The sequence below is a fragment of the Notamacropus eugenii genome, chromosome 1 (genome assembly GCF_028372415.1).
Source record: "Notamacropus eugenii isolate mMacEug1 chromosome 1, mMacEug1.pri_v2, whole genome shotgun sequence".
Classification (NCBI taxonomy): Eukaryota; Metazoa; Chordata; class Mammalia; order Diprotodontia; family Macropodidae; genus Notamacropus; species Notamacropus eugenii.
This window is the reverse complement of record NC_092872.1, coordinates 744,809,637-744,829,245: the sequence shown is the minus strand read 5'-3', so window position 1 is coordinate 744,829,245 and position 19,609 is coordinate 744,809,637. Positions and strand designations below refer to the sequence as shown.

The 19,609-nt window shown below is 38.5% G+C and overlaps 1 long non-coding RNA gene across 3 annotated transcripts in view; it reads right to left on the bottom strand.

Moving 5' to 3' along the window:
* Window positions 1-2,290: 2,290 nt before the first annotated feature.
* Window positions 2,291-19,609, bottom strand: part of LOC140524233 (uncharacterized) — a 58,041-nt gene continuing 40,722 nt past the window's right edge. For all 3 annotated transcript variants that reach the window (XR_011973629.1, XR_011973633.1, XR_011973647.1), the window contains 2 exons: window positions 10,856-10,948; window positions 2,291-3,172 (listed from right to left, as the gene is read on the bottom strand). This is a non-coding gene — a long non-coding RNA (uncharacterized lncRNA). The remainder of the gene's footprint in view (window positions 3,173-10,855; window positions 10,949-19,609) is intronic.

The window sequence follows — 19,609 nt, the reverse complement described above, 5'->3', positions numbered from 1 at the left end:
CTAATATATTCATGGCAATACTTTGGAAAAACTAAGAATCAGAAGCAAAGGATGTCTCTGTTGATGAGGAGACTAGCCAAATTGTGTTTCATAAATGCAATGGAATATTGCTGCACCACAAATGATAATGAATATAAAAAGTTCAGTTAAACAGTGTTACAGGAACTTACAGGGTTGGATCTGGTGACAATTAAGGACCTTTCTGGCTCACCTATTCTGTATCTATTGTTTCTCAATGATATGACATAAGCTCTTCGGGAGGGGAGGGGGCGGTCAACCAGAAAGACCACCGGGAGAAAGTTACAGAGATGTGAGAAGGCAGATACCATTAGCAAAGAGAGTTCTTCTAGTGTGGAATGTGCACATTCAGGTGATGGTGTCTTTCCCCACACTGGAGAGTTACAGGCAAAGTCTGCATGACCACTTTGCAGGCATACTGTAGAGGCACCCATTATCAGATATAAGCTAGACTCTATTTAGATTCTAGGGGTCTTCTAGGACACCTTCTAGTTCTGTCATTCTGCATTAAGGTGCCTTCTAGCTCTGATGCTCTGTTACTTCCAGTGCTAACATTTTATGTTCTAAGGTTGATTCCAACTCAAAACATTTTATTTTAGAACTAAGCCTTCACTTGCTAAAATTTACAGCTTTCAAAAAATAGTTGGGAGTAGGTTCTGTTCCTTAAACAAAGGTTGGGTGGCTATTGTTGGATTTATTGGAGGAAAGAGGGAAATTATTATTCAAGTTTGAACTGAACTGGAAAGTTGATGAGAACCATTCCAACTGAACTATTATTGCATGAAAAGAAAGTGTTTTTTGTCCTTGATTAATATTCTCCAAGATGGAAAGCATAGTCGTTTTCTTTTTTTAATTTTAACAATTTGTCGTTTTTTCCAACTGCACGTAAAAATAAATTTAGGGGTTTTTTTTACAATTTTGAGTTCCAAATTCTCTCCCACCTTCCCCCATCATTGAGAAGGCAAGCAATTTGATAAAGGTTATGCATGTGCAGTCATGCAACATGTATTTCCATATTAGTCTCTTTGTGAAAGGAAATACAGGCAAAAAAGGAGAAAAATTTAAAAAGTTAAAAAATATGCTTAGATCTGCATTGAGATTCCATCAGTTCTTTCTCTGAAGGTGGACATTTCTCATCATAAGTTTTTCAGAATTATCTTGGATCTTTGTGTTGTTTGGAAAGCTGTCATTAATAGTTGATCATTGTGTAATATTGCTTTTACCACATACAATGTTCTCCTAGTTCTGCTTATTTCACTATGTATCAGTTCATATCTTTCCAGGATTTTCTAAAAGTATCCTGCTCGTCATTCTTATAGTACAACAGTCGTCTATCATAATAACATACCACAACTTGTTCAGCCATTTCCCAATCAATGAGAATTTCCTCAGTTTCCAATACTTTGCCAGCACAAAAAGAGCTGCTATAAATATTTTCATACCTTTCTTTTTTTGTTTTAGATTATCTACCTGGGATACAGACTTAGAAGTGGTATTGCTGAGTTGAAGGGTATGTGCAGTTTTACAGCCCTTTGGACATAGTTCCAAATTACTCTCCAGAAGGGTTGGATCACTTCAAAATTCTATCAACAATGCATTTGAGTCCTAAGTTTTCCATATCCCATCAAACATTTTTCATTTTCATTTTCTGCCACATAAGCCAATCTGCTGGCTGTGAGATAGTGGCTCACAGAAGTTAAATATTTCATTTCTCCAATCAATAGTGATTTAGAGCATTTCTACACGAGTATAGATAGCTTTGATTTTTTTCATCTGAGAGCTACCTGTTGATATCTTTGACCATTTATCAATTTGGTGAATGACTTGTATTATCACAAATTTGACTCATTTCTCCATATATTTGAGACATAAGGTCTTTATCAGGAAAATAAAATTTCTTCTGGAAAGTTGAGTTCTTTTTAAAAGAGAACACAGCATCATTGAGTACTAACAGTGTCTGCACATGCTTACTAGGCTCAACAAAAGGATTACTGCATTTACACAAAGGGGATCTTTGTATTAATCGCTTGATACTGCATTTGAGTAGTAAGGGAGTAAATTGTTCTCTCTGGAGAGAAGCACTAATTCTTTCCTCTTCTACTAAAAAGCTCATTCGAGGTGATGGAATAGGCCATTTCCAGGAAGAACCCAGGGGGCTTCAGAAAATTGCTACACTTTTTAAAAGAAAGTAATTTACTTGCTTATACCTGGCAGAACCCAGCACATTATTTCTATAATTATGTGAAAGTGAAAGTAATGGAATTGTAGCATATTTGGCACTCCAGTGAATTGGGAAGAATGATGGATTTCTAATCAACTGACCTGGCTTCATGTCTTCATTCTGCCACTTCCTGGCTTGTGAGACTTGGGACAAGTCACCCTCATTTCTCTAGATCTCAGTTTCCTCATCTGTAAAATTTGGGAGTTGGAATACATGGCTTCTGATAGCCTTTGCACTTCTAGAACTCTGATCTAATCCAAAATGATGTGAGTTCAGATCCCAATACTGCCAGTTATATGATCATGAAGTCACTTTATTCCTCTGATTCCATTTCCTCTGGGGATAATAACAATCAAACTGAATATCTCACAGGTTTTATTCGACCATAACATATCTTTTTCCTCATCCTATACTATCCTACCATAGTGTATTTTTAAAAATTATGGGTTTTTGCATTTATATCCCCTTCATTTTCAAACCTCCATCATCCACTACTAAAAAAAAAAAACACATTCCTTGCTGTAAAGAATAAGACAGAAAAATAAAAATGCTTGAGTAAAACTAGCCAGCACATAACTGAGTGAGAGGATATGTAAAGTTACTTATTCATATTTCCCCAACTCTACAAATAAAGAAGAAGCATGTTCCCACAGTTTCTTCTGGGCCAGCATATTAGTTATAATTATACAGCATTCATGTTTGTTATTTTAATCCATTTACATAACTGTGGTCATTGTGTACTCCTTTTTTCACTTTTTATTTCATTCTGCATCAGGACATATAAACCTTCTCATACTTCTCTAAAGTCTCTATTGCTACTGACTTGAACTTTCTCTTCAACTTGTAGTCCTAAAGAGTTGCTTAGAACAGAAGTGACAAGCATGCATCTTGAAGGGTGCAGGTGGCTGGAAACGCTGCCAATGTGGACTGAACCTGATTAAAATATAATTGGGAAATAATTAATAAAATAAATAACAAGACACTAAAATATCAATAATGTTACTATGTCATTTTCTAAGTCAACCTGCACCTGCAGGGATTCATATATATAATTTAATGGCCCGATTTCTATTTGAGTTTGACACCAATAACCTAGAATACTCAGGAATGAGGTCACTTGCCTGTAACACAGAGCCATCGTGTATCAGAGGTATTCCTTAAACCTGGGCCTTCCTGTCTTCAAGATCAGTTTTCTATCCATTATGCCATGCTTCTAATAGCTACACAATGAGGATACAAAAACGACAATAAAATACTTTCTACCCTCAAGAAGCTGGAATTCTTCTAGTAGAATAAACTTCAAAATCTAAAAGATAGTTTCTATGTCCAACCTAAGTTTTCTCCTCTATAGGTTAAATATCCCTAGTTCCTCCAATGGATATTCATTTGTCAATAATTTGAGGGCTTTCCCATTATGGTTGACCTCCTTTGGACACCCTGAATGTTGTCAGTGTTCTTCCTAAAGTATGCTGTCCAGATTGTATGCAATGTTCCAGATGTGGTCTGAACAGGGTAGAGTACAACACAGTAGAGGGAGGACATTTCTTTTATATATGTATGTATACATATATATATATATATATATATATATATATACACACACATATACATGTATTTATATCTGTATATATGTGTGTGTGTATATATATATATATATATGCATATGTATGTATATATGTGTGTTGGCTGTTATCCTTCGTCTTCACAGAGGACCAAAATGACATCACCATGATAAAGTGAAATTTCAGTTTGTCTGACTGTGGCTGATCAGACCAATAGAAGTTTGGAATGCTCTACCACAGATTGGGCACAGATTGTCTGTGTGAATATTTGGGGTAGATATCCCAAATTTGCGCATCCTGCGTTTACTTTGTGCCATTTCAATTCTGCTTTGCTCGTAGAGCACAGCATCCTTTCTGATGTGGGCACGCCATGCTGAGCGGTCCTGTTCCAGTGTCTCCCCTGTTGCACAGTCAGATTCTGGTGGGAGCATAGGCACTGCTGTTTTCCTGTGAGTGGCAATCACATTGTAATATGTATATGTGTATATGCATGTATGCATATGTACATATATATTATCATTTGATGTTGATTATACTGTTCAATGAAATTTCCTTAACCGATGTCAGCTATTCACAAATGAGATTATTATGTAGCAACAAAACCCAGTCCATCATAATGCTTTTGAGTCAATCACTCATTTATAACATTGTTCTCAGCTATCCTGTTCAATATTATTTAAGCTAATTTTTTTTTCGCTTGGAGCCCATTAAAAGATGATAGGTGAGGTATTCTACAACTAGAGTTCACCCAAAATGGAAAGGACTGCCTTGAGAGGTGGTGGGTTCCCTCTCCCTGGAGATCTCCAAACGTGGGCTGGTAGATGTTGCAGAGGGAATGGTCACTTGGGTTTGAGTTGAACCTATGACTCCTTTGGTTTCTTCCAGCTCCAACACTCTGAGATCTTAGTCTGTGTATGAAAAATCTTTGTCGAGTATCATTGGAGAAAAAGCAAAATGTGTCCCTTCTCACATGATCTAACTGGGATCACAGAAGATGAGATTTTGGCCTCAATTCCATGGAATCATAGAATCTTAGAGTTGGCAAGGACTTATTAATAATGGTTGGTTGATAGAGTAATGAAGAAACTAAGGTGAAGAAATCCCAGACTTGTCCATGATCACACGGGTGATGTTGCACCCATGCTTCAAACAGAAGCTCCTTGACTTTAATTGTAGCAGGACTCTTTCCTCTAAACAACAAGCTATTATAATAATTATATATGTGCATATTTATGCATAAACAATTATATTGCACATGTATGCATAATCATAAGGGATAAATAATTACATATGCACATGTGTGAATAATTGTAAAGTATGAATAATTCTATAAGCACATGCATGCATAAATTATCATCACAGTGCTAAATTTTTAATGAATAAATAAATTTAATAAATAAAAAGAGTTTAGGTAACTTTGGAACAAAGATATTTCTCATTTCTTGCTGACCTTAAATAACTACCAGGAAACTTGGATTGAGCCTTGATTTTATCATTCTCTGGCTATCTGATTTTGGACAAGTCATGTTAACAACTCTAAGTCTCAATGTTTAATCTCTGAAGTCTGCAAATTCTAGTTTAAAAAAAAACCATGAGGACAACTCCTCTGGTGATTCCTGCTTGAGAAATATTCCCTGTAAAGCGAGTGTGCTGTACTTTAAGACATCATCAAGGTTTTATTTTTTCCTCTCTCTGTCCATCTATGATTAATGGGTGTTTTTATATAGAACAAAATGCAATGATTGTATCTGCCATTTCATAATTAGTTGCTCACATCACATTTTCTATAGAAACTGAAGAAGATGTGATTTGTGAATGTTTTGAAATAAGTATATCCCATTTTTGTTCGTATCTTTCCTCAGGTCTCTGTATTGTTGGATTTCTGTGCATCGTCTCCATCTGTTCTAATTCATATCTATTTCTAACCTTGACAAATACAATAAGATCAAACATGAAAAAATGCCTTTTAATCTAGATGAAACTGCCATGGAAAACTTCACATTTTGCTTGTTTATAATCTTAATCTTTCTTACCTGCATTCCTTTTGTCTCATTCCCATGGTCACCTATCACGTACTAGCCATACTGACAATTTCCCTGTGATATTACAATAGCTTCCTAGGTCCTCTTCTCCATTTGTCCTCTCTGCTTTGAGCTATACTTCACAGCAATGCCATTACTATCTGGCCCAATATTCTTCTGCCCAAAAATCCAGTAGGGTCTCTCTGTTCCCTCCTGGATAAAATTCAAACTTCTTAGCTTGGCACTCAAGACCTGCTGCCCTACATTTTAGCAAGCTTTCAAACCACTCTGTTCCATGCATGCTAGATCCTAGCCAAAGTGGATACCTCCCCCCGCCCTACCAATTCATGTCTTTCATTTCACTAATGGCATGACTCCTGCTATTCCCTGTACATGGAATATTATACTCCAAATTTTAACCCTGTCTGGACCACTTCCATGAAGTCTTTCCTTATCCTCGAGTCAGAAATGATCTCCCTGCCACCAAATTACTTCTGCTGTGAATTTATCATGCGTTATCATTCATTATTCACTAATGCATTGGTCATCCCATAGCTATTAGATTTTAAGCTCTTCAAGGCAAAGATTGTCCTCATAACCAACAGTCAGGCTATATCAATACTGAGCTGACTTTTGGTTATGAAGGGGAAACACTAAGTATATGTTTGTGGAGTTGCACCTATATTTTGACTGCAATGGTTTCAGAGAGTTGCAGAACTTACGAACTAGACAGAACCTCAGTGGTCGCCTAGTCCAAGCAATGTCTGAAGAAAAATCCTTTCTACAAGAGATTTAGCAAATCAACATCCAGCTTCTCCTTGAAGACCTCCAATGCAGGAAAGTACATTCATGTACTTCCACTAGATCTCCTTCCATATTTGGATGACTTCAATTAGGACATTTTGAAATTAGGAAGAGCTAAGTACAAATAATGCTTCAGTCTTTTAACCCTGGGTAAGACACAACCTCACTATGCCTCAGTTTCCTCATCTGTTAAATGAAAGGACTGGACATAATGACCTCTACTATGACTTTTAGCTTAAGCCTTTGATGTTTTGAGTGTATATAAATTTGTCCCCACCTTCTATCCATGGTTCCTAGTTCTTCACTTGGGAGCCAAGCAAAATAAATCTAAGCACTGTTCTGCATAAAACCTTTCAAGTCATCTGTCATGACCCTTACAAAATCATCTCTACTCCAAATTAAATACCCCCCATACCTTACTAATTCCCATTCAATAATTCAATATGACCTTACAGCCCTTCCCCATCCTGATGGTCAGTTCCCATGGATTTAATTACCAGCTTTATGGTAAAAATTCTCAAATCTAGCTATCCTACCCCAGTCTCTCTGTTGACTTCCAATCTCACATCTTCAACTCCTTTTCAGTGATACTGAATTAGATGTCCAGTAGACACCTTAAACTAAACATGTCTGAAGCAAAACTCATTATTGCTCCCTTAATCCCTCCCTCCACTATGTTCCCTATGGCTGTAGAAACACCATCTCCCCAGTACCTGAGGTTCACAATATAGGAATCATGCTTGACATCTTACTTTCCAACACTCATATCCAAGACTTGGACAAGGACTTTCAATTTCAACTTGGCAGCATATCTCAAAGATGTTCCCTTCTCTTCTATGACACTACCATCACTTTAGGGAAGACCCTCATGACTCGTGCTCTAACTATTGCAATGACCTTCTTCTGAGTCTGCCTGCCTCAAGTCTCTCCCTGCTCAATTCCATTCTGCATTTGGCCACTCAAGTGATTTTTCTCAAGCACAAGTCCAACCATGTCACCTTTACACTCACAGTAAACTCCATGGGACTTCCTGTTGTCTCCAGCAGCAAATGCAAAATTCTTTGTTTGGTATTCCCAACTCCCTCCCAACTCTCTAGTCTTCTAGTCTCCTCACTCCCTACTCTTTGATCCAGTGACATTGGCCTCCTAGCTATTCCACAAATAAGACACTACATCTCTCAGCTCCAGGAATTTCTTCTGGCTCTCCCTAAGTCTGGAATGCTCTCCCTCCTCAATTCAAGTTCCCTGACTTCCTTTAAATCTCATCTAAAATCCTATTTTCCCAACCCTCTTAAATTCTAATGCTTTCTCTCTGGTAATCATCTTCCATGTATACTGCACAGAGCTTACTTTGCATGTATTTGTTTGCATATGGTTTCCCCCATTAGATTGTTAACTCCTTAGGGCAAGGACTGTCTCTTTTTTCTCCTCAGTATCTAGAAAAGGCCCTGACACATAGCAAGTGCTTAATAAATACTTATTGATTGACTGATTGATTGATTTCATTTCTCTGGCAGGATTCCAACTTAACAATTCCTTCCTAACATGGGGATCCCAAAAAATCGGCTCCAGATGTAGTCTGGTCAGGACAGCACACAGAGAGACCATCACTTCCCTAGTTCTGGCAGCTAGGCCTCTGGTAATGCAACCCAAGATCACATTTGTTTCTCAGCCACTATATCCCACCCTTAACTCACATTAGCCCTAAACAGAGCCATCCCTGAAAAGGATGAGTGTGCATTGTTCTTCTATTGAACTTATCATTCACTAATGCTCTGTTTCGGGTGTGCTTGTCTAGCCATAATGTCAACATCTTTTTCTTGGGAAGCTAACTCTTTTTAACCAGAGACTTTGCATTATTTCTACTATATTGCATGTTAGTGGGAAGACAATATAATACAATCAGTAAAGAATGAGAAGGAAGGAAGATCTCTGACACATTCTGGTAAAGTGACAATAGGCAATTCATTCAATTTCTTGGTGACTCCAGGCAAGATCCAAGGACTTGATGTCTCAGAGAAGGCACCAACCTTTATTAGTAAAGGAAGTTTTTCACTAGAGATTCTCTATACATATTAAATCATAGGTCCAGTTTTTAAAAAAATAGAAAAACAAGGCTGCTACAGTGATTACAGAGCCAATCTTTGGTTCAGGAAAACCTGGGTTTGAATCTCATCTCTGATATATCCTGGCTGCATGGACCTGGGTAAATCACTTAATTTCTCAAGATTTTAGGCAATTCTCTCAGACTGTAAGTTTAAAGTAGGAGTCAAATGGGAATTTCCACACAAAGAATTCCCCCTATCACTGGCCTCACAGATTCAGTCATTTTTGAAATTTTCATCTCAGTAGATTCTGTGCCAAGCTTTCATCTGTCCACCTCCTCTTGGCTGGATTCTGCCCTCCCTGCCTCCAGTATGCTACATTTTCCCTCTAGTTCCGTGTCATTTCTTGGTTGTTGCCATTGCCTTGGGCAATCATGAATCTAAGATCTGTGAGGCCTACAATTATTATTAAGACAGCTTGCTTAGTCATTTGTTTTTTTACAATGCTCCGTGTTCCAGTCAAGTTTTCATTACCAAGTCATAGGTCCATTTGCAATGGAAAACAGGGCCTGGCTGTTTATTTTCTGAAGCAGAAAGTCAGATAGATAGATAGATAAATAGACAGATAGATAGATGGGTCGATCAATCTATAGACAGATCTATATAGATCTATATATGTGTGTGTATATGTGTGTATACACATATATGTGTGTATGTATATATATGTATACATACATATATATGTATACATATATTTGTATATACACACATATATAAGCACAATGCAGAGGAGAAAGTGGTTACTTTTTTCTGAAATCCAATCATGGCCTTCTTTGAGGAAGGGATCCCTGTTTATGAGAGTCCAGCTAATTTAGAGGCCAACATTGGTTCTAACTTTCAGGAAAACATTTCCCATTCTTCCTGATTAATACGATAGTGTCTAACAACACTAGTGGGGTGTGGGATAAAAAGAGCTTTGTTTTTCGAGTTGGAGAACCTGTATGTAGATCATGGCTCCATTGCGTGTTAGATACATACTTCCTTTGTCTGGGCCTCAGTTACCTCATCTGAGAAATAAAAAATTGGGGCTTCTTGGTTTCTAAGGAACCTTGCTCTAAACTCTTATGAACCCTCTTATGGTCTGAATAGTCCCTTCCAATAAATCTTATGAATTTTCCTGTTAATTAATCATAGCGACCATGGCATCCCTTCCATAGCAGAATGAACTAGGGGTCATCCATGGCATCAGAAGATCTGGGTTCAAACCTTTATTCTAATGGGTTTGTGATGTATGACTGGGCAGATCTTTACCTCTCTGAGCTTTGTATATCTCTCAAAGACCACAAATTATAGGTGAGCTGCTAATGAAAGTATACTGTAGACAAGGAAGCCCAATTTTTATTATCTCCAATTTATAGAAGAAGAGACTATAAGCAACTTGCCCAAATTCACACATCTAAGTGGTGAGGCCATGGCTGGAACACCAAGACATCCTGAGCTGTGTCTATACTATGTTTGTAGATTTCCAAAGTGCTCTACAGATATAACCTCATTTTATCCTCATAATTGTCCTTTAAGACAAGTGTTATTATCCCCATCCTCTCTCCAAGGTCACCAATGATGCTTTTCTTTCTAAAACCACAACCTTTTTCTCAGTCTTTGTCTTCAAGAATTTTTGCTATTGACTACCTGCTCCTCTTTGGAAATACATAGAACAACTCCGTTTTGGTTCTTTCACTATGAATCTGATCTCTCCTTCTCAGATTCTTTTGTAAAACCATCATCCATGCCATGTGCCCTAACCGTGGACATTTTCCATACCTTTGCCTGAGATCCTTCTCTCTCTCTCTCTCTCTCTCTCTCTCTCTCTCTCTCTCTCTCTCTCTCTCTCTCTCTCTCTCTCTCTGTCCTTACCTACCATGATTCAACTGTATTTTCTATGAAAATGACTCTTAGAAGTAAAGATCAAGCCCTAACCTCTACTTTCTTCCTTCTTTAGTGCCCTTAACAAAGTTCTAAATCTTTAATGTAGTGATCATCGCACTAAAAATCATAGGTCTGAACCAAAATATAAACAAGCAAAAATACCTAATGAGGGAAATAATTTAAGTGTGAGAATGAGACAGTAAGATCATTGTTTGAAAATAAAATCCAAATGTGTATCTTGCCTTGTTGTCATCTTACCAAATAAGTTGCAGACTCTGAACAGAACTGTTCTCATTCCTTTATAGATTAGTTTTCCATTCCATCTCCTTTTTGGGACCAGAGAAAATCTATCTATTAAAACAGACAAAGGAAAACTGTGTATAACCAGCATTAAGACTATAATAGAAGAAGAAAAATTTTTATTATACCCTTAAGTCTCTTTCCTTGGTGCTAAAGAGTGATAATAGGCTTTCATCCAATGAAACTTAGTTGTTAATAGCCTAAAAAATGTTTTAAAGCTTAAGAACCAGCTTTCATTTTTGGAATGGATCAAATGATTTAAATGCAAGGCACCGTGACATAGTGGGAGCCAACCTCAAGATACTCATACTTTACCTCTGACACACCCTGAGTATGTGACACTGAGCAAGGCACTTGACACCTCAGTGTACCCAAAGAACTCACTAATATTTTGAATAGCAAATTAGTTGCTGATCTGGCTAGATAGAGAGCTTCTGAAGCACAATGCTATAGTGCAAAGAATGCTAGCTCTGCAGTCAAAATTTGTGAGTTTGTGGAGCAATGGATAAAACCTGAAACTAGTGTCAGAAAAACCCAGGTTCAAACCCTGTTTCAAGGACTTACTAGCTTTGTGACCCTGTGCAAGTCATTTAAGTGCTCTGTCCCTTGATTTCCTAGTCTGTAAAATGAGATGGTTGGATAATGGCCTCTTAAGTCCTTTACAGCTTTAAATTTCTGGTCCTATGATCCTATGTTCTCAGATTCAAATCTCACCTATGACGTTTATTATCTATATAATTTTGGGCAAGTTTGTTAAATTCCCTTGCCTCAATCTCTTTAACTATAATTGGAGATGATGGGATTAGATTACCTGTGAAGTCCCTTTCTTGCCTCTTTCCTTGGGGCCTAATAAAGTTAAAGGAGAACCCAAAAGCACTTCTTCAAACAAGTAGACTTCTAAAAATGTCCCCCAGAATAGAATCCTTCAGGTGGGCAAGCAGGGATTGGATATGTCCATCCAGTGCAAGGATCTTTAACATTTTGGTATGCTAGAATTCTCTGGGGCAGTCTAGTAAAGCCTATGGACCCTTTCTCAGAATAATGTTTTTAAATGCAACATAACATGTAAGATTCCAAAGGAAGGCAATGATATTGAAATGTAGAAGTAGTAGTAGTTGAAGAAGAAGGAAAAGGAGGAGGAGAAGAAAGAAAGAAAAAGAAGATACTAATGATGAGGATGATGATGATGACGAAAGATGATGGTGAAAAGAAGAAAATGGAGCATATTCCTATAATCTCTGATGCCTGACCTGATGGACTATCTTCAAGAGAAATGGATCTGAGTTGGGAATGTTGACCCACAATAGGCATTCTACAGTCACAAATCTACCAGAGTAAAAACAACAGGTTGACATTTACTTAGGTCTTAAAGATTTCCAAAGGATTTTGCTATTAAGCATTAATTTGTCTGGATTTTTGAAATTTAATCTAAAAACTTTGAAACTGGATCAATCAATGAACAAGCATTTTATTTGGCATGTACTATGCTCTCCTCAGCCTTGTGCAAGGCACTGTGGATGCCGAGATGAAACTTAAAGCTTCTTTGCCTAAAGGAGCTTGTATTCCTTTGGAGGACATACCATGTGCTGATGAATAGAAAGCATAAGGGAGAAAGAAAACTACTTATTTATTTCCACTGAGGTAGATATCATAGAGAAGTGGGTCTCAAAGAGTGCTCCATGTACTCCTGAGGGGTTCCCAAGACTCTTTCAGGGAGTCTACCATATCAAAACTAGTTTCATAATAATATTAAAACATTTTAATTTTGAATTTGGTAAATATAAATAAACTCACATAAACAAAAATTCTTTGGGACATCCTCAATATTTTATGGAATGTAAAGGGCTTCTGGGATTAAAAAATTTGAAAACCACTGCCAGAGAATAGCCACCAGAAGAGGAAAACATGGTAAAAAAAAGTTTTGGGTGAAGATCAGTGGTGGGAAGGGGGAGAATAAAGGCATTTTTTTTCTTAAATTTTAGGCTACAGATCACCTGAAAAAAAGGAAGTGGAAAAGGAGTTTAGGAAATACATGATAAGCCTGGCACAGAGCCCTGCTCCACAGAAATGATGAGAGGCAACATAAAGAAGCAGCATGCCATAATGGATTGGGTCAGGACATGGAGCTAGAAAGTTCTGGGTTCAAAATCTCAAAAATTTACTAGCTATGTGATTCTAGACAAGTCACTTTCAGTCTGTTTTGTCCTCTGTAAAATGAGGGGGTTTGACTCAAAGGGCCTTTAGAGTCATTTCCAGTTTGAAATCTATGATTTTATGATCTTCTGACTTGGTTTACCCTGATATCTGCTAGAACTCTATCTGCCAAAATAGAGCATCAGTTCACTTTTTGGCTTACCTTAATAAGCATATCATTCTTCAAAATGTAAAGGAATCAATAGGGAGAAATTCGATTCTTGTGTTGTTGAACTACCTTTCATTCCATCCAACCATCCAGTCTGGACATCTTGCCATCTACTTTGCCATCATATTCATACCACACCTCCCTTTTCTACCTCTTGCTCTGGGCTCAACAATCACATTTATACTACGATTAGTGTTCCAAGAAGGATATGTCAACTGACTTGCTTGTGAATCAACTCACCTTTCTGGATCTTTGTAATTGTAGATCAACTCCCTTCTGTGACCACCACACAGATGCACACATGTGTGCATACATACATAATACATATATGTGTGCATGAATATGTGCATACATATATGCGCATATGCATGTGTAATGTGTGTACGTGTGTATAAATGTTATTTCCCCCTGTTCCAATGTAATATTCTTAAGGGCAGGAATAGTTTCCCTTTCATATTTTCATCTGTAGTGCTTAACATAGAACCTGGATCACAGCTACATGCTTCATTAAAGCTCCTTTGTTCATTCACTCACTAATAAGAAAGAATAGTTTGTTGATGTCAACATGTTTGGCAGCATATGGGAAAGTGACCACTATCTTCTACAATTAGTGATGCAGGAGAAGAAAGTCCAACGTCTTCTAATATTCATGGTCTACTCGAAGATAGCATAGACAGCGTTCCATGAATTTAAATTCTATAAAGGAAGTCATCCCCAGAGATACAAGAAACTGTCAAGAATGCATTTGAAGAGAAATAATTATATAGAGGAAAAATTTAAGGTGTCTTAGGAGAATAAAGTGAATATCCACAAAAAGAGATTTTAAAATGTGTGCTTTTCAGGGTTAATCAAAGGAGCACCCCAATCTTACTTTGCTCCACTTTGGTAACCCTCTTTGAAATCACATGACCTCTGGCTCAATGAGGATTTACACATATTCTGACCCCACTCTGAAGGATTTGTGCATTCTGGGACAACCTGGCATCACTTACTAGATCCCATGATTGGGAGGGAGGTATTGTGTCTAAGATGACTGGGGACTGAGTCGGGGGAGCACTGCCCATTTGGGAGAATATCTAAAGTAGCAAAGAGCCAAGCTCCCTGCCTTCTGAGGTCACTTAAGATTCTGTTGGTCATTCTTTGATCTTCTTAGGTCAGGGTAGTAGAAAAGATTTTCCCAGTGGCCTCAGTAACTACAAACACATGCCACCGAGAACATATTTTCCAAGATGAACCTAGTGACTTAATGTCTCTTCTACTTCATATTTCTATTCCTAGGCACAGCTCACTCAACAGTGATCTTGAGTGGTGACTATTTGGAGACATCGTGCCTATCTGATGAGTCTGAGAAATAATTTCTAGTTTATGCTAGCTTCCTAGCTCCATGACTTCTCAGAGGAGAAGATGAACATGATCAGAAGAATTCTGTAGACTAGGAAGGCCAAAGAAATGCCCAGGATACCCAGGAGATCTGGATCTTTTGAGTTGCTCAGAGATACTTGAAATAGCTGTTCAACAATCCTACAAAGTTTGTTGTTTCCAAGGACAGTATGACAGATGCTGAGTTATTGTTTCATATTTTATGTATTTGTTAATACATACTTATGAGTTTTGTCTTTAAAATATTTGTTTTGTGGTGAAAGAAATGCATACATTATCTATACTCTAGCATAATAGATTTGAGATAGTGCATAGATGGCCCTAAAGAGGTGAAAACCAGACACTTTCATAAGGACCAACATTCAGTAAAATCTACCACCAGAAATCAGCAGTGCAAAGCTCAGCCGACTATTTGCCTAGTAGTCACTATAATACCAGGGGGCAGTAGTTGACCAATGGGCCCATTGGAACTGCCAGACCCATCTAGGGACAGAAAAAGTAAGAACATGAATTTAGCATGAGGACATCACAAAAGAAGGCTGCTGATCAGTCCTATAGCATTAAAGGCATAAGTTGTCTCTCTACATGCCTGCGACCTGACAGCATTTTTCTCCATGGGTGTGTCCCAAAGTCATGATTCCTTTGAGTGTTCATTCTCTCCATTGATATTACGTATATTTTTGAAGATAATGCCTTCAGATATATATTGGAAATGCTCAATCGTGACTTTTCTTACTAGGATATTTCATGAAAAGCTTTGGCTTTGAATAGATTGTGTATACTAGACAAAAATATAAGCACATTGTTAGGGGCTCATGAGCTGTAGTTTCAGTGGATGGAGACAGAGAGAATACTCTGAACCTGTGTTAGGTATTCTCCTATGTGAGAAGTCCGTGGCCTGGCTCCTACATGATGACATCCACCCCGCCCAGGGACTTAACCAGACAGGGCCCTGGATTTCAGTTGTTCCCTCACAGGACAGTGAATTTTGAAATCAGTAGTCAAGAAGAACCATGTTTTTCTCCTCCCAACCTTGTAAAGTGGGGAGTACAAGTATTATCACTCGTATTTTATAGATGGAAACTAGTATTCAAGGAAGGGCAGTAACTCACCCACAGAAGCACAAAGGAGAAATCAGAATTTGAAAGCCTGAACCCCAAGTTGGGCACTTTTGACATCTCTGGATAAAAGTGACAAAAATGGAGTCTTTTTTTGTACAAACCAGCCAGGATTAACCTTTTATTCTCCAACAATGCTACTGGACTTTGGTCAAGGATCTTTACCAACAGATGAAGAGATCCAGGGACCTCTGAACAGTTAACTCTGAAATGTAAGCCTAAGAGCAAAGGGAAAGCTTGATTTTTCCACAACAAAAGGGCAGACTCACTGAAGCTGGAATGGTACCTGATCTACCAATCGATTTAGACAAAGAAAGGTCATTAATTGTGGAGTGAATGCCAGGAATTGAAAAGAGGAGGTCTGAACATTCCAGGTTGGCTGGGAAACCTTTTGCATTCCTTACACTGCAAAAAATGTTGCCTACTGAATCTGCAGAGACTGGAAATAACATTCCCTTTCACCAGCCTTGAGAGAACATTGACATGAGGCTAAAAAGCTCTTCTTGTTCCCAATTTTTGTTTGTGTTAGAAGCAGGAAAAACTGAGTCTTGTTTGTTTTGCAAGGTCTTGTTGCCTGGCTAGTCATTCTCCATTTTTAGCATGTCTCTCTCCTACTCCAAACCCTACAATGGCTCCCTATTATTACAGAATCTGGGAACTATAATCAATCAATCAATCCAGCATCAAGTAGTTATGTAGTTCAGTCACTGAACTAGACTCTAGGGGTACAAGGAGAGTCTTAGAAGCCATTAAATCCAACCTGCACATGAAAGGAAACACTCTCTATAACATACTAGACCAGTGGTCTATTACAATGGAATAAACATGAATTAAGTGCTTGCAAATTAAAAGACACTGTTCCATCCTGAGAACACAAGGGCAAAAGCCTTCATAGGATCATTGGATTTAGAACTTTAAAATATCTTAGAGTTCATCTAATCCATCCCCTTCCCATTTTACAGAGATGAAAACTCAAGACAAGAGACATTTAAGTGACCAAATGTTGTAAGCAGCAAAATCAAAGTTAAACACAATTATCTTAATGTCCAAATCCAATGTTCTTTACTCTACACCAGAGGTATCCAACACATACCAATGAATGAGATGAAAATGTAATTGGGAAATATTTAACAAAATAAACAAATATACAATAGAACATAGGTAATGTTAATATGTGATTTTCCAAGTCAGTGTACAGCCTTCAAGTGTCCTTATGTACGATTTATTGCCTCCATATGTACAGGAGGTTGATATCATTGGATCACACCACAGTGCATTAAGAGGTTCCAAGGATTTTGCGGTTATTTTCTGTGCCTCTCCTTAAACTTTGAAATCTCCTAGTGGGATAAAAACACACAAGCACATTTGTGATCATTTGAGGAGGAGGGAAAGAATGGATCAGGAAAGAGTGCCCATAGGAGGTGACACCTGAATCCAACGTTGAAAGAAGCTGGGGATTGTATGAGCTGGAGATGAACACAGGGCACATTTCAGACACAAAGGATGTCAAACTTTTGCTTTCTCTTTTCATGAAGTCTTGTGGATTTAGAGCCAGAAGAGACAGAGGAGGCCAGCAAGTCTAATTTCCTCATGTTACAGATGTGGAAAATGAAATTCACAAGGGAGAAGTTATTTCATTGGATTGTCCTTAGATCATAAGCTCCTCAAGGGTAGGGACTAGGTCTTTGCCTCTTTTTGTATCCCAAGTACTTAGAACAGTGCCTGGTAAAGAGTTTGTTGTGGTGGTTCAGTTGTTTCAGTTACGATTGACTGGTGGTGACCTCATTTGGGGTTTTCTTGGCAAAGATACTCGACTGGTTTGCCATTTCCTCCTCCAGCTCATTTTACAGATTAATGAAACTGAAGCAAACGGGGTTAAGTGACTTTCCCAGGGTCACCCAACTGATAAGTGTCTGAAACCATATATGAACTCAAGTCATTCTGACTTTCAGGGCCCAGTGTTCTACCTACTGCACCAGTCTGTTGCCCAATGGCAAGTAGTAGGAATTTAATAAATGTTTCTCTACTGACTGACTTGCCCAGGATCACACAGCTGGTAAATGTCTAAGGGGAGGATTTGGAGCAAGGTCTTCTGGCATCCAAATCCAGTGCCCTATCTACTTCACCTTACCTCCTCTTACCCAGCACCTTAGCCTAGCATTTAGGGTGCTCTCCAATCATGTTGTTTGAAAATGAATGACAGTATAGACCATGGAGAAAAGCAGGTTTTTGCTGGGTAGAAGGTAAAAATAACTCTTCACATACTTGAAGGGCTTTTATGTGAATGGAAAAAAAATGGACTTCTTCTGCTTGACCCCAGAGGGCAGAGCTAGAATTTCCGCAGAATGGCAGCATTAAGTTTACTGTTAGGTAAAAGTTGCTAAGACAGAGCTGTCCAAAAGTGGAATAAGCTGCCTTGAGGGCAGCTGCATTCTGCCTCTGTGGAAGTCTTCCAGCAGATGCCAGATAACCACTTGAGGGGGATGGTGTAGAGAGGACTCTAGTTCAGGTTTGAGGCAGAGGCTGTAGTTCTGGGATCCCTCCACTCCCTCTGAAAGTCTGCCATTCTCAGGAACTCCTCAGCCTGAGCTCATTTGCTGTCTACTTCTCATTCCAAGCCTGTTCCACTGCAGCCAACAGCCAGTTCTCGTTTAGGAAAGGAAATGAACAAAGACAAATATCCTGTCTTCCTTCTGGGCTGCGAGAGCAGGGCCAGGCTGCCAGGCCCTGGAGCCCAGCTTCAGTCCCCAGCCATGTCAAGGCCTAGGGCAGGATCAGTTAAACTGCAGGGAATTGATGAGGAGATTGGAAAACAGATTAAGTGAACGCCACCAGGGATTAGGCAGAGGAGGAATCCTTTCTGGTTTTTCTTTTCCTTTTCTTTTTCTTTTTTTAAAGAAATATTTAACTACACAGATCCAAAGCAATTCTTGGAAGAGAAAAATAAACTAATTCAGCCATGTCATCTATCAGCATGCTCAGGGCTAATGGAAAATTGTAGTTTTCTCCCCATTAGCTTGGGCTGGTGGGAAGTATTCCATGCTAGGTTCTGCATCTGCAGCATAGGCAGCCTGTATGAGAACCATCCTAGTGTCCGGAACTGGGTGGGAGAATCATCATGTCTTGGCTCTGCCCCTAGACCCTTCCTTACTTCTCTGAATAAGCCTGGGGAAACTATTGCATCTTTCTGATTCTTTGTCTTCTAACACAGGAGACTGGAAAACAGGGAGTATAAGATATAGACTGAAAAAAAAAGAAGCTCATGCTCTGCCAGAGGTGTGTATATGTGTGTATCACAATGCATACATCAATATCAACCCATGTGTGTATACATATATACACATACATGTATATATATATAGAAATGTGTGTATGTGTTTGTATGTATATATGCTTTTGTTATGTATAATGTGTGCTTTGTGTGTATAGATATATCTGTATAGATAGATACATCTCCAATGTAATAATAGATATATCTCCCAATAAAATATCAAATACATAGGGAATACTGAAAGGTGAACTTTAATACAAAGCAACTGAACTCAACATAGTCAGATAACCCAATTTAAATAATCAGCCAGGAAAATTTGATTAAAATCACTTGCCAGAAGGATCCAGTTCACTCCATCATCTGTTATAAAAAAGTGCTGCTTGTTTTACATAAAGGTATCACCCATGCCATCTTTCAAACGCTTCCGATGCCCAACCTGGCCCCTTGACTGGAATGCCCTCCCTCCTTCCTGCTGCCTCACAGTCTCCTCAGGTTCTTACAAAGCACAGTAGAGGGACATGTACCCCCGCCTATGTTAGGCCCTTCCTGACATCCAGGTGTTAGTGCTCTCTCTCCCTTGA